We start from the raw sequence: 12,000 nt of genomic DNA on the forward strand, positions 1-12,000 counted from the left end.
TGGCTTGGGGTTTAGGGCCCAACCCTAAACCAATCCCTGAGGCTAAAGGATCCCAGGTCTACCATCAGTACTGGGGAGTAAGTTGGGCCCCATCCGAACTTCATGGACTGGGAATCAAAGAGAGGTTGTCCCCTGATGATGTGCTAGACAAGGAAGGCGGTCCTTTGCGCTTGTCTGTCCCAACCCCTCGTGCTTGGTTAAGCTTCCCAATCTCTCCTACATTTGGTGAGGAGTCAACTTCTAAAGACTGGCAATTTTATGCTCAAGCGGCGGCCCCGGGTTCCAAAGCTGTCGTCAAGCTGCAGGAAGCCCCCGACACCAGATTTGGGTCTACTCTTAGAGAAACAGCAACAGCAGCTAAGCAGTAAGAGTCCTAGGGTTTGTCCTGCTTCCCTTAGCTACCCGAAGACACAGACCACTACGGCAGGCCCTGGGCAGGAATGGGGACTCCCGGGCCCTGACCCCTGGGCTGGCACATGTCATTGCACAGCTTGTGTCCTGACACAGGTCTGCATCTGCCCAGAGGAAAGGGGGGCCTTTTAACAATTCATACAGCTTTTAAGAATTCGTGAGGCTTCTTAGGAGCTAATGGCCACTTACACGCAGCTGGGGTACAGATAGGGGGTGCTAGTCCCAAGGCTGACACAGGAAGAATTTCAAGTTTGGACTTAGACCTGAGTGACGTGGCTTGAGTATCAGCGTGATTGCTTTATGAGGTGTGTTTGTGTTCCTGGGTATGATGTGGCTGGGCTGTAAAGGTAGCGAACCCGCAGTGCTGCGCTGCTCTGGTCCTGCAGGCATCTTGCTCCCCATCGACTGCCAACGCCTCCAAACTCTGGGGTGGGCGTGTCTCTGTGAACTGACGCAGGAGGCCGTGGGGAGCGGCCACCACCCACCTGGATGTACCTTTGTCTCGTTTCTATCCTGTGCCCTGCTTTCAGTGGCTCTGGGAGTAAACCAAAAGGAAAGAACTTTGAGCCAGGATCCAACTGGTCATTCTTGCCTAGCCTCAAACCCAGACCAAACTTCATGGGTCAGTCAAGTTCATGGAGCTGCAAGGCTCCTGCTCAGACTCTGAAAATGAGTAAATAAAACTTTCAGGTGGAGTTACAGATGCATACCAAGAAGTCTACACATTGACCCTTTTAGGCTTGAGTGGCCCCAGCACATTTAGTAGAGTTCAATGGCTCTCCTGGCGGGGGGAGAAGAGTGGCCTTGGGTGCCTGTGTTGTTATTGTTGTTGTTGTTGTTGCTGTTGAACACAGAGCGTCTATCATCTCTGAGCAAGTAAGTGATTTGCATACATAATCTCCTCTAAAATTCACGGCAGACCCACATCATCTCTGAGGTTAAACAACTTGCCCACACGACAGAACTGCCAGCCCCGGAGAGACTTCACGCAATCACCCTCTGACTCTTCAGAAAGGAGCCTTGGAAAGGACTTGGAAGCTCCACACCTCTTCCACACACCTTGCCCTACCCACCTCTTCCTTTTGGCTGTTCCTAAATTATATCCTTTGATCACAAACCAGTAATCTAGTAAGTAAAATGTTTCTCTGACTTCCATGAGCTCCTCTAGCAAATTAATCGAACCCAAAAGTGGGGGGATCTTGGGAATCTCTGATTTATAACTAGTCCGTCAGAAGCACGGGTAACAACATGGGTCTGCAACTGGCATCTGAAGTTGGGGTGTTGGGAGGGGGCAGTCTTGTAAGATCGACCCCTTAACCTGTGAATCTGAGACCAGCCCTGGGCAGTTTCAGAACTGAGTTGAATTGCAGGATAGCCAGCTGGTGTCTGAGAACTTGTCGATGTAGGGAAGACTACACACGGGCACGCACGCACGCGCACACACACGTCAGAAGTGGGCCCAGGAACAGGACTGTGAAAACAGGAATGTGTTTTCTTTCCCTCACCAAGCATGGATTTTTCTTAGTACCACTCCTCACCGAATACCAACTCCCCTGTCTGGCAGCAGGTCCCACCTCTGAGAAAACCTGTGCACATCCCCATTGTGTCCAACTGTTCCCACCACCTGTGGGGAGTTGATGCGGCCACACTGATAATCAGTAGTTGCTTTTTTTTTTTTTTTAAGATTTTATCTATTTATCCATGCGAGACAGAAAGAGGCAGAGACACAGGCAGAGGGAGAAGCAGGCTCCATGCAGGGAGCCCAACGTGGGTCTCGATCCCGGGTCTCTAGTTCACACCCTGGACCAAAGGCAGATGCTCAACCGCTGAGCCACCCAGGCGTCCCTAATCAGTAGTTCTTTAAAGTGTTTCTGTAAATCTCTAGTTTTAAATACCAAAATCTATTTTAACCTGCTCTCAGAAAACATGAGCCACACTCCTTTCATGGAGAAAGAAAAGCTGATTCTAGTTTACAGTTTGCTTCCTTTTCAGTCTCTCCTCCTGATCTCTGGGTGTTCAGAAATCACTGAGATCAAAGCCCTCTGGATTTCTCCACAGCTCCAGGTGGAACCAACCCAGAAGAGAACAGAGGGATGGTTCTTGGCTCTGTGCGTCCATCCACTCTCCCCACCACATCTGGGCAGGAAGGACCACTCTGTACCCACACCCTGCCTTTGGAGAGTGCCTCATTTTATAAAGGCTGGATTTAAAAATCAGACATCTGGTAGCTGGAAGTGCCAGGATTCAACCCAGGTCTCGCTCCAAAACTGTTTGCACTTTGCCAAAATTCTATGTTGTTGACATGTCTGTCTACCTAGAAAGCCCAAGAGGATCCATCAAAACCCTATCAGGGCGACAAAGAGAGCTCAGCAAGTTGACTGTGTTTCAAATAACTTTAACCATTTCAGACAATATGATGAAACAATTTACTCCTTAAGGTACCTGCTCAGATCGGGGTGACTCCTTCTCTGGGCTATGTTTCTAGAATCAAAAGAAACCAGCAAGGGTGGCTGCCCCTGGGGAGGAAACTAAGTGACGGGGAATGGGAGTAGGAGGGAGATTTATATCTCACTGTTCAACGCTTGATTGTTGTGCCCTATGAATATGTTACCTATTGAAAATCAAAATTCCATGGGATTAATAAGCGGTGAGGCAAAAAGTTCAGGATATCAGAGCATCTGGCTGGCTCAGTCGGAGCAGAGGAGCATGCGACTCTTAATCTCAGGGTCATAAATTCGAGCCCCACGTTAGGTGTAGAGATTACTAAAAAAAATAAATAAATAAATGTAAAAGAACTTTTAAAAAAATGTTCAGGATATTAGCAGGGATATTAATGGGACATTAAACATCAGGACGTTAGAACTACTGTTGAGTTATTCTATCACCTCTGAATAATTTTCAACCTAAAAGAATATTAAACAAGATTTAGATGCTACTAGGTACAGAGGTAGAAGCCTCTCTAATGAAATTTACTGTTTTTTTCAAATGTATAAGAAGATAGGAACTCCCCCTCCTATTTTTTGGGGATAGATTAACAAAGGTTTTGCTGTTACCTGGAGGTTACTTTGCTCCAGAGGATAGTTTATTACTCCTTTTATTACTTCCCTCTGGATAAAATGACTGTCAGGTTAAGATCCAATTACCTCTGTCTCAGAAGGTTCAATGTGCATTTCTCTTTCTCTCTCTCTCTCTTTTTTAAAGAAAGCTATTAAACAATAAGACATCATTAATTTGAGGCAGAAAGAGTTCTCACAGCAAAACCTTAAGAGCATTTAAATGCTTTATTCTAATAATTAAAGTTCTCTCTTGCAAAGGGTACACTTAGATCCAGGGCATCTTGAGTGCTTTTATGGAGAGGAGTCCATGGTCACAGTTCACCAGTCCCATGAGATTTTCCAAAAGAGGAAGAACTATTCGTTGTAACATAGAAGGAGGCTTCTGTTATGTAGAAGAAAAACTGACCAAGCGTCCTCTGGAATAGATAATATTTACACCAGCAACCAAAATATAAAATACCAAGAGATCTTTTAAAGAACTGCACAGGGGATCCCTGGGTGGTGCAGCGGTTTGGCGCCTGCCTTTGGCCCAGGGCACGATCCTGGAGACCCGGGATCGAATCCCACGTCGGGCTCCCGGTGCATGGGGCCTGCTTCTCCCTCTGCCTGTGTCTCTGCCTCTGTGTGTGTGTGTGTGTGACTATCATAAATAAAAATTAAAAAAAAATAAAGAACTGCACAGATCTGGGAGGGAAAACACCAGGAAAAAAATTTCTGATCATCATAAAATAGGGACTTGAATAGATGGAGGGATTTGCAGAAAGTACCGACAAAGACCTCATACCCTGGCGTCACAGGCACCTGCTGAGCCTATAGACAGACAGCTCACTTGTAAAAATGAGGTGCCTCGCAGTACCTGCTACAGCAGTGAACATCAGAGAGATGCCTGCAGAGCGGGGGCACTGGTACCTGTGAGGCGGTCTGTGTCACGCTGGGTTTCACAGAGGATAAAGATGCCAGCATTTTCCTCAATCAATGGGGTAGAGGCCTAGACAAGTTAGGTTTCTTGACAAACTGTATTTTCTTTTTTTTTTATTTTTTAAAGATTTATTTATTCATGAGAGACACACAGAGAGAGGCAGAGACACAGGCAGAGGGAGAAGCAGGCTCCACGCAGGGAGCCCAGTGTGGGACTCGATCCCAGGACCCTGGGATCACGACGTGAGCTGAAGGCAGACGCTCAACCACTGAGCCACCCAGGGATCCCCTTGGGCAAGTTTCTTAACCTCTCTGTTTCCTCAACACAACATGAAGGCAATATCTGCTTTCAAGGACTGTTGTGAGGGTTAACAGGTGCCCCAACAAGCTGTATTTTCGAGCGGATTCTCCAATGTCCACAGTCACACCTCCTGCACGGCTGCCGTGTTAGTCAGATTCTCTAGAGAAACAGAACAAGTTATGCAGAGAGAGAGAGAGAGAGGTTTATTTTAAGGAATTGGCTCATGCGACTGTGGGGGCTGTCAAGTCTGAAACTAAACTTGCAGGGCAGGCCAGCAGACTGGAAACCAAGGCAAGGTTTCTATGCTGCAGGCTTGAGGCAGAGCTGATTCTTCCCAGGAGAAGAGGAGCCCTTCCAGCCTTCAAATGATTGGATGAAACCCACTCATGGGCCCCCCCGGGTGGCTCAGCGGTTTAGCACCTGCCTTCGGCCCAGGGTGTAATCCTGGGGTCCCGGGATCGAGTCCTACATTGGGCTTCCTGCATGGAGTCTGCTTCTCCCTCTGCCTGTGTCTCTGCCTCTTTCTGTGTGTGTCTCATGAATTTAGAAAGAAAGAAAGAAAGAAAGAAAGAAAGAAAGAAAGAAAGAAAGAAAGAAAGAAAAGAAACCCACTCATATCATAGAGGATTATCTGTTTTACCTAAAGTCCACTGACTATAGATGTTAATGACATCCACAAATACCCTCACAGCAACATCTAGACTATCATTTGACTAAACAATTGGGTGCCATAGCTTAGTCAAGTTGACACAGATATTGATCATCACAGCCACCTCTTAATACAAGGGGTTCTCCTGAACCTACCACTCAGACTATTACCTCCTTCCAGGAGGTGTCCAGGCAGGTATCTCCTTTGAGATTCCCCTAACACAGATGGAGCTGTGGCATCTCACTTTCCTATGGCTAGATGACTACTTTCTGTGGTCCCTCCTTGCTTCCCAGGGTCGTTATCACATACACACACAGACACCGACACACACACACCTACTCTTGGAGGTAAGGAGCTACTTCAAGCAGAGGTGAGGTATCCCACAAATACCCACCAAAGTGGCTTTCTGGCTCCTGTCACCCTTGAGGAGCCAAAAAGAAGGAAAGAAAAACATGTACAGATTCAACCTCCAGCTACACATAAAAGAAAAATTTTTTTTAAAAATGAGCCTTAGTCTCCTGCAATAAGGGATCGGCTAGAAAAAAAAAAAAAAAGACTTGTCTACATAACAGACCACTATGCAATGATTAATGATCTTGCATGAGATTATTTCATCACCTCACAAAATATTGAGAAATACTTAGTCAGAAAATCAGGTTATAAAACAGCATATTCAGTATGATCCCAGCTTGTAATATGCATACAGTAATTACATACATATGTAACTCTGTACATATATATAAAACTGCATGACTATTTATATAGTTATTTAACATAGATTTGTAATACAAATTATTATTTTATATACCAGTAAATGAAACATTGCTAATCAAATTATAACATCATCATTTGTAGATACATCTTGATCTCCAGGTGCCTGATGGCTCAGTCTGTTAAGCTGACTCTTGATTTCTGCTAAAGTCATGATCCCAGGGTCATGAGATGGAGCCCAGAATGAGGCTCTGTGCTCAGTGGGGAGTCTGTTTGAAATTCTCGTCTTCCTTTCCCTCCACCCTTCCCTGCCTCACTATTCACACTCCTTCTCTCTTAAATAAATAAATCAATCCTTAAAAAAGACATCCTGATCTCAAAAGTGTAAAAAAGTGAAAAAAAAGAAGCATCTCAGAATTGATGAAATATATATGTGCATGTGAATTATACATAGAAAAAGCCAGAACATATTATACCAAAATTGTAACAGAGGTTATTTTTAGATGTCCTAATTATGAATAGCTTATTTTTTGCCTTTGTGATTTTCTGTGCTTTCTAAATTTTGTATGTAGAACATATGACATTTGAGTAGTTAGAGAAAACAATAAATAAACAATATTACCCACCCCTGCAACTCTTCTAATCCTCTTCTCTCTTATGCCCTGCTCCATTCTCTTCAGGTTCTCTGTCCAGCCCCCAATCTCAGGCCATGCTGAGCCACACGGAACCCTATGGGAAAAAGAAATTGGCTTTCATGCAAGCAGACTTATCAACAATATTTTTAAAATCTAAGTCCTTGCTTATTGCACTTTCCAGCAAGACACTGTCTGACACTGTTTGACAACTTCTTTTGACCAAGGGATCATCTCAAATAAAAATTTTTTAAAAGATTTTATTTATTCATTAGAGACAGAGAGAGAGAGAGGCAGAGACAGGCTAAATGTTTAAACTGAAAATAAGGGATCCCTGGGTCGCGCAGCGGTTTGGCGCCTGCCTTTGGCCCAGGGCGCGATCCTGGAGACCCGGGATCGAATCCCACGTCGGGCTCCCTGCATGGAGCCTGCTTCTCCCTCTGCCTGTGTCTCTGCCTCTCTCTCTCTCTCCCTCTCTCTCTCTCTGTGTGACTATCATAAATAAATTAAAATTTAAAAAAATAAAAATAAAAAATAAACTGAAAACAAGGTCCTACTTCTCAATTTTTCAATAGTTTCTCAAAGACTTTAACATTCTAGAAAAACGTACCACTGACAAATATAGCTTAAAATATATATGGGGTGCATGCGCCTTTTCCTTTTGCCTCAGGCTCCCACAGGGCTCCGCAGGGAACTAGGTGTTTATTTTAAACTGTTGATATTTTGGGGCACCACCAAGATGCCAGCTTGTCACTCTTCTCTCACAACCCTTGACCTGACACGACATTCACTGGAAACAAGGCACCGTGGCCTATCCGAGGTCGGGCCAAAGGAGCTGCCCTGACAAGAGGGTAGAGACACGATGGCTGATGCTACCCATTCCTTCACGGCCTTGTCTTCTTCAGAAACCGATGGAACCTCCATATCCATAACCCTACGGTCGGAGTGTAGGATGAAAGTCCAGAAGCACAGCTCCAAAGCCAAGGTGGGAGAGGCAACGGGCTCACCAGCAATCACTATTTTGCTCATGCCCTGAAAGCCTGGTTTGCTACGCCACGCAGCTTATGCCAAGCTGGCATGCTGAGGGCCTGCCTACGAGCAGCTGAGGCAAGAGGCGGGACCCAGCCTCAGGACGTTTCTTACCCTCAAGATGATCCACCCAGCAGGTGGTGGACCTGCTTGGTAAAGAGCCTTTAAGGATCTGGACAGTAAAAAGGAGCCCAAGCAGACACCGTCTCCACAGCCCTAGGCAGCATTTTATAGCAAGATATACACAGTTCTTTGCTTTTATTTGATAAAGTTTCATACAGAAGAGAGAAAACGGCATGTCTTTAAGAGCTCTTTACCAAGAATTTGGGTGGAGGAGGGAAGAATGGGTTCTTAAAGGATGACTTGAAATTTTCTGCAACGTAAATAATTACCAAAAAAAAAATTCTAACATTTCAAAAAACAGTTGGTGATATTTTGTCCAAGAAAGAATTTTTTTTGCATCAATTCAGGTGTATTAAGATATTATATGAAATATTACTCGATTCCTGAGGTTTTCGGTGTCTACTTCAATTTTGCACCAAAGGCTAGTACCTCACTCATCTTACCCCAGTCCTGGCTCTGCCCCAGTCATCAACCTCTTGACGTTTTTTTTCCTGTCCCACTAACAAATTTATTTTCTATAAAGCTGTTTTGTAAAATGGTTTGTGTAGGTTTATACATTTATCAGCCTCCCTTCCTCTACTCTAGGTGTCCTGAACAGAGAGATGGGCTTATTCACCTTTCTATCTCTGTCTCCTACCCAGTACAGAGGCTGGCGTATGGTGGGCTCCAACATCATTTTCTTTTTTTTTTTTATTTTATTTTTTTTTATTTTTTTATTTTTTTTTAATTTTTATTTATTTATTTATGATAGTCACAGAGAGAGAGAGGCAGAGACACAGGCAGAGGGAGAAGCAGGCTCCATGCACCGGGAGCCCGATGTGGGATTCGATCCCGGGTCTCCAGGATCATGCCCTGGGCCAAAGGCAGGCACCAAACCACTGCGCCACCCAGGGATCCCTTTTTTTTTTTTTTTAATATTTTATTTATTTATTCATGAGAGACACAGAAAGAGAGAGAGGCAGAGACACAGGCAGAGGGAGAAGCAGGCTCCATGCAGGGAGCCCGACGTGGGACTCGATCCCAGGCCTCCAGGACCAGGCCCTGGGCTGAAGGCGGCGCTAAACCGCTGAGCCACCTGGCCTGCCCCAGTGTTGTTTTCCTAATGGTAAAAGAGGAAGAAAGAAAACAGCTAATGACAATGGCCAACATTCTAATATTTACCGAGCGTTTTTTGGGTAAACCGGCATTGGGCTAACCATTTTGCTTGTTTCATCTAACAACCCAATAATAAAAATAATATCCGTGCCCATTTTACAGATCAGGAAATTGAGGCCCACCAAGCTGAGTGACTTGGTAACGCATGAGGGGTTAGGGCAGAACTTGAGACAGCTCTGCTTGTGTTCCTAAAACATTTTTGCCGTGAGGGTTTCTCTTTCAGGCGTGAGTGAAGTGAGATGAGAAGGAGGAAGGGGAAATATGGGGGGAAAGATAAAGAAACAGATGTAATAGAAGAACCAAATTATCACACTTTCACATCAGTTATGTGCTCGGGCTTTACAACAACACTGGGCATCATTAACTTCACTTTCCAGATAAGGAACGGAGACATAAGAGGTTCCCAGGGACCCATTCAGTTCCTTCTGCTGGTTAGCCACCTGCGGGAGGCGGAGGTGGGGTGCAGCGACAGCTAGGGTGGGCAGGCTACCGCGCAGGCCAGCTGCACCCCCCCCCACTATCTGCCTGGCAAACTCGGGGCGGCTTCCTCTGTAAACTTTGCCTACAGGGCGAGTGTCCCTCCTCCCGCCCCCTCTGCAGGTGGGCATCCCCTCTCTGGGACTCTATGTGGACGCCAGAGACTTGATAAGGGCTCACGCTGGTGTCAGCGGCCTCCAGGGCTGCCCTTGTCTCGCTTGCTTCAACAGAGCTGCTCCCCAGCGCATTTCCTGCCGTAAGGGGGAACCCCCTAAAACACGCGGCTGTAAAAGGTGAAACTCAGAACGCCCAGAAACACAATCTAAAATGGCCAAGAAATAAAAATAAGACAGTGAGAAAATAATGAAATTCACGGGACTTCTGGAGGAGCGGGGAATTCGGGCGTGTTCTATGGAAGAGCTTAGTGATGGGAAGTTTCGGTCAGGAACACGCACAGAAAGGTCTCGGGAGGGAGAAAACGTGTCTTCCTTTTTGCAGTGCTTGAAAAACTTTTTTTAACCACGTGCCTATATAACGTCTTCAATTAAAGAAAAAAAAAATTTTTTTTTTTTTAATGGGCTTGCCACCGGGGACAGGCTGAGGTCACAGTCACCATTCTGCAGCAGCTCACCTCCAGGCCTTCCTGGAGCAGGGGGCAGGAGCCCAGGCCGTCCTCCCAGCCAGGAGAGAACAGCTCGGGGTCTGACACACCGGGGGCGGGTCACACATCCTGCACACTCATGCACCTCCAAATTAGGCCGCTAATTATTCTAAAGCTCAAAGTCATGAGTAAGATTTGAGTGCGCTGAAGTAAAATGGGATGAGTAATTTGCTTCCGGAACGTGGAGCACACAACACAGACTGATGCGGCTTCCTTGAAAGGCCGGACACCACCCTCTCAGGAACTCCAGGCTAGGGTTGGTGGCCGCGACTCTGTCGGGATCTGGGCCAGACTGAGGCTGTGAGTCCAGCCTAGCCCATCACCCGCAGGTCAGGTTGGGTCCTGACTAAGGCTCAAGGGCCAGGTCAGCAGCACACGACCCCAAGGGTCCCAGAGCGGAGTTCGAGGAAGGGCAGGGCAGAGACAGAAGGATCTTGCCACCCAGGAGTGTCCAGCCCCCGGGCAGCGGCCCACAATCTTCTATAGAAAATGCCCTTGGTCTGAGTAAGACACTGTGGAATAAGGCAAGTGACAAGAATGGTAGCAGCTGGAGAAGTGGCAGTTACAGCCCTGAGGGTCTGTAAAGGGGCTAAGGTGGACGATCCAGGTAAATTCTGCAGAGGGTCTTTCTTCAGGAGTTTACAACCCCAGAGAGTCTAGTGTGAAAGCAAGGGAGTTAGGGGTGGGAGGAGAATGGAGGTCAGAGAGGTGACCGGCCAGGAGTGCATGGACGCCTCCTCTCCTTTCCCCGTTTGGGGAAAGTCTGTCCTTCGTAGTCCCTTGATCTAGTGTGGCGGGGCAAGGTCTTCAGGCTCCGCCGGGCTGCCTCCTGTCTCCAGACCCCATCACCTGGCCTCCTTCTGAAGAGCTTGATCCTACCTCGGCGTCCCAGATTTGAAAATAAGATTACTTCCCCGAGGCCGGCTGTGGATCCCCAAGCGGCGTCCCTGCCCTTCCCAGTTCGGCGAGAGCGGTCTCCTCGCTCAGATTTGCCCACCCGCCCCTGTGCTCCCGAGTCTCACCCGCTTAGAAATACAAGCACCTTTAAATACTCAGAAAGAAAACCAGAATCAGGGGTCCAAGCTCCTACCAGAGAAAACTTCCAAACTACTAGCTATTTTGTAGTCATCCGTGTTACTTCTCTATAACTGAATAAGGACCTAAAAGATGACATCATGGAAGCCCTAGAACTGGACAGAACCAAGTGGGTGGCCCGAGGCCTGGCAGGAGGATTCAGAGCAGGTGCTTTAGCACTGAAGACACTGAATCTTTTTTTTTTTTTTTTTTAAGATTTTACTTATTTATTCATGAGAGACACAGAAAGAGAGAGAGAAAGAGGCAGAGACCCAAGCAGGCTCCATGCAGGGAGCCCGACGTGGGACTCGATCCCAGGTCTCCAGGATACCGCTGCGCCCCCCGGGATCCCCCAAGTCAGCGATTCTAAGTCTAGCCCTGCCGCTACCTGTTCACTGGTTCTCAGAGCTGAGCGTGCGCCAGGGTCACCTGGAGGTCTTTTAAGAATGCAAATTGCCGGGCCCCGTCCCCAGAGTTTCATATTATTTAGGTCTGGGGTGGGGCCCAACAACCTACGTTTCTCCCAAATTCTCAGATGAGGCCGATGCCGCCGGTCCGGGACCCACACCCAGAGCAACACGCTGGCCCCGCGAGCAGCCGTCTCCCGCGCACACCGCGCTCCCAGGCGTGCAGTTGGCCGGGGCTGGGGTTTGCTAGAGCCCCGGGGACCAGGCCCTCGCGCCAGGCCCTCGCGGGGAGGAGTTGAGAGTGCGCCGCACCGAACTGCCTGCCCTCGTCCTGGACGGACCCACCGACGGGCCGACGGGACGCAGCGTTTGGCCAAGACACTCCCCCCGCCCCCT

General features: G+C 47.4%; 2 long non-coding RNA genes across 2 annotated transcripts; one reads left to right on the forward strand and one right to left on the reverse strand.

Annotated features, from left to right (window-relative positions):
* The first annotated feature begins 221 nt into the window (after nt 1-221).
* Nucleotides 222-4,098, forward strand: LOC112667253 (uncharacterized). Its single transcript, XR_003141112.3, has 3 exons — nt 222-364; nt 1,266-1,539; nt 2,470-4,098. It is a non-coding gene; the product is annotated as an uncharacterized LOC112667253 (long non-coding RNA).
* Nucleotides 4,099-4,149: 51 nt separating this feature from the next.
* Nucleotides 4,150-12,000, reverse strand: LOC118352575 (uncharacterized). The gene is made up of 3 exons (XR_007406497.1): nt 11,714-12,000; nt 6,673-6,775; nt 4,150-4,845 (listed from the first exon to the last, which is right to left on the reverse strand). It is a non-coding gene; the product is annotated as an uncharacterized LOC118352575 (long non-coding RNA).

Source organism: Canis lupus, chromosome 27 (assembly GCF_003254725.2).
Source record: "Canis lupus dingo isolate Sandy chromosome 27, ASM325472v2, whole genome shotgun sequence".
Lineage (NCBI taxonomy): Eukaryota > Metazoa > Chordata > Mammalia > Carnivora > Canidae > Canis > Canis lupus.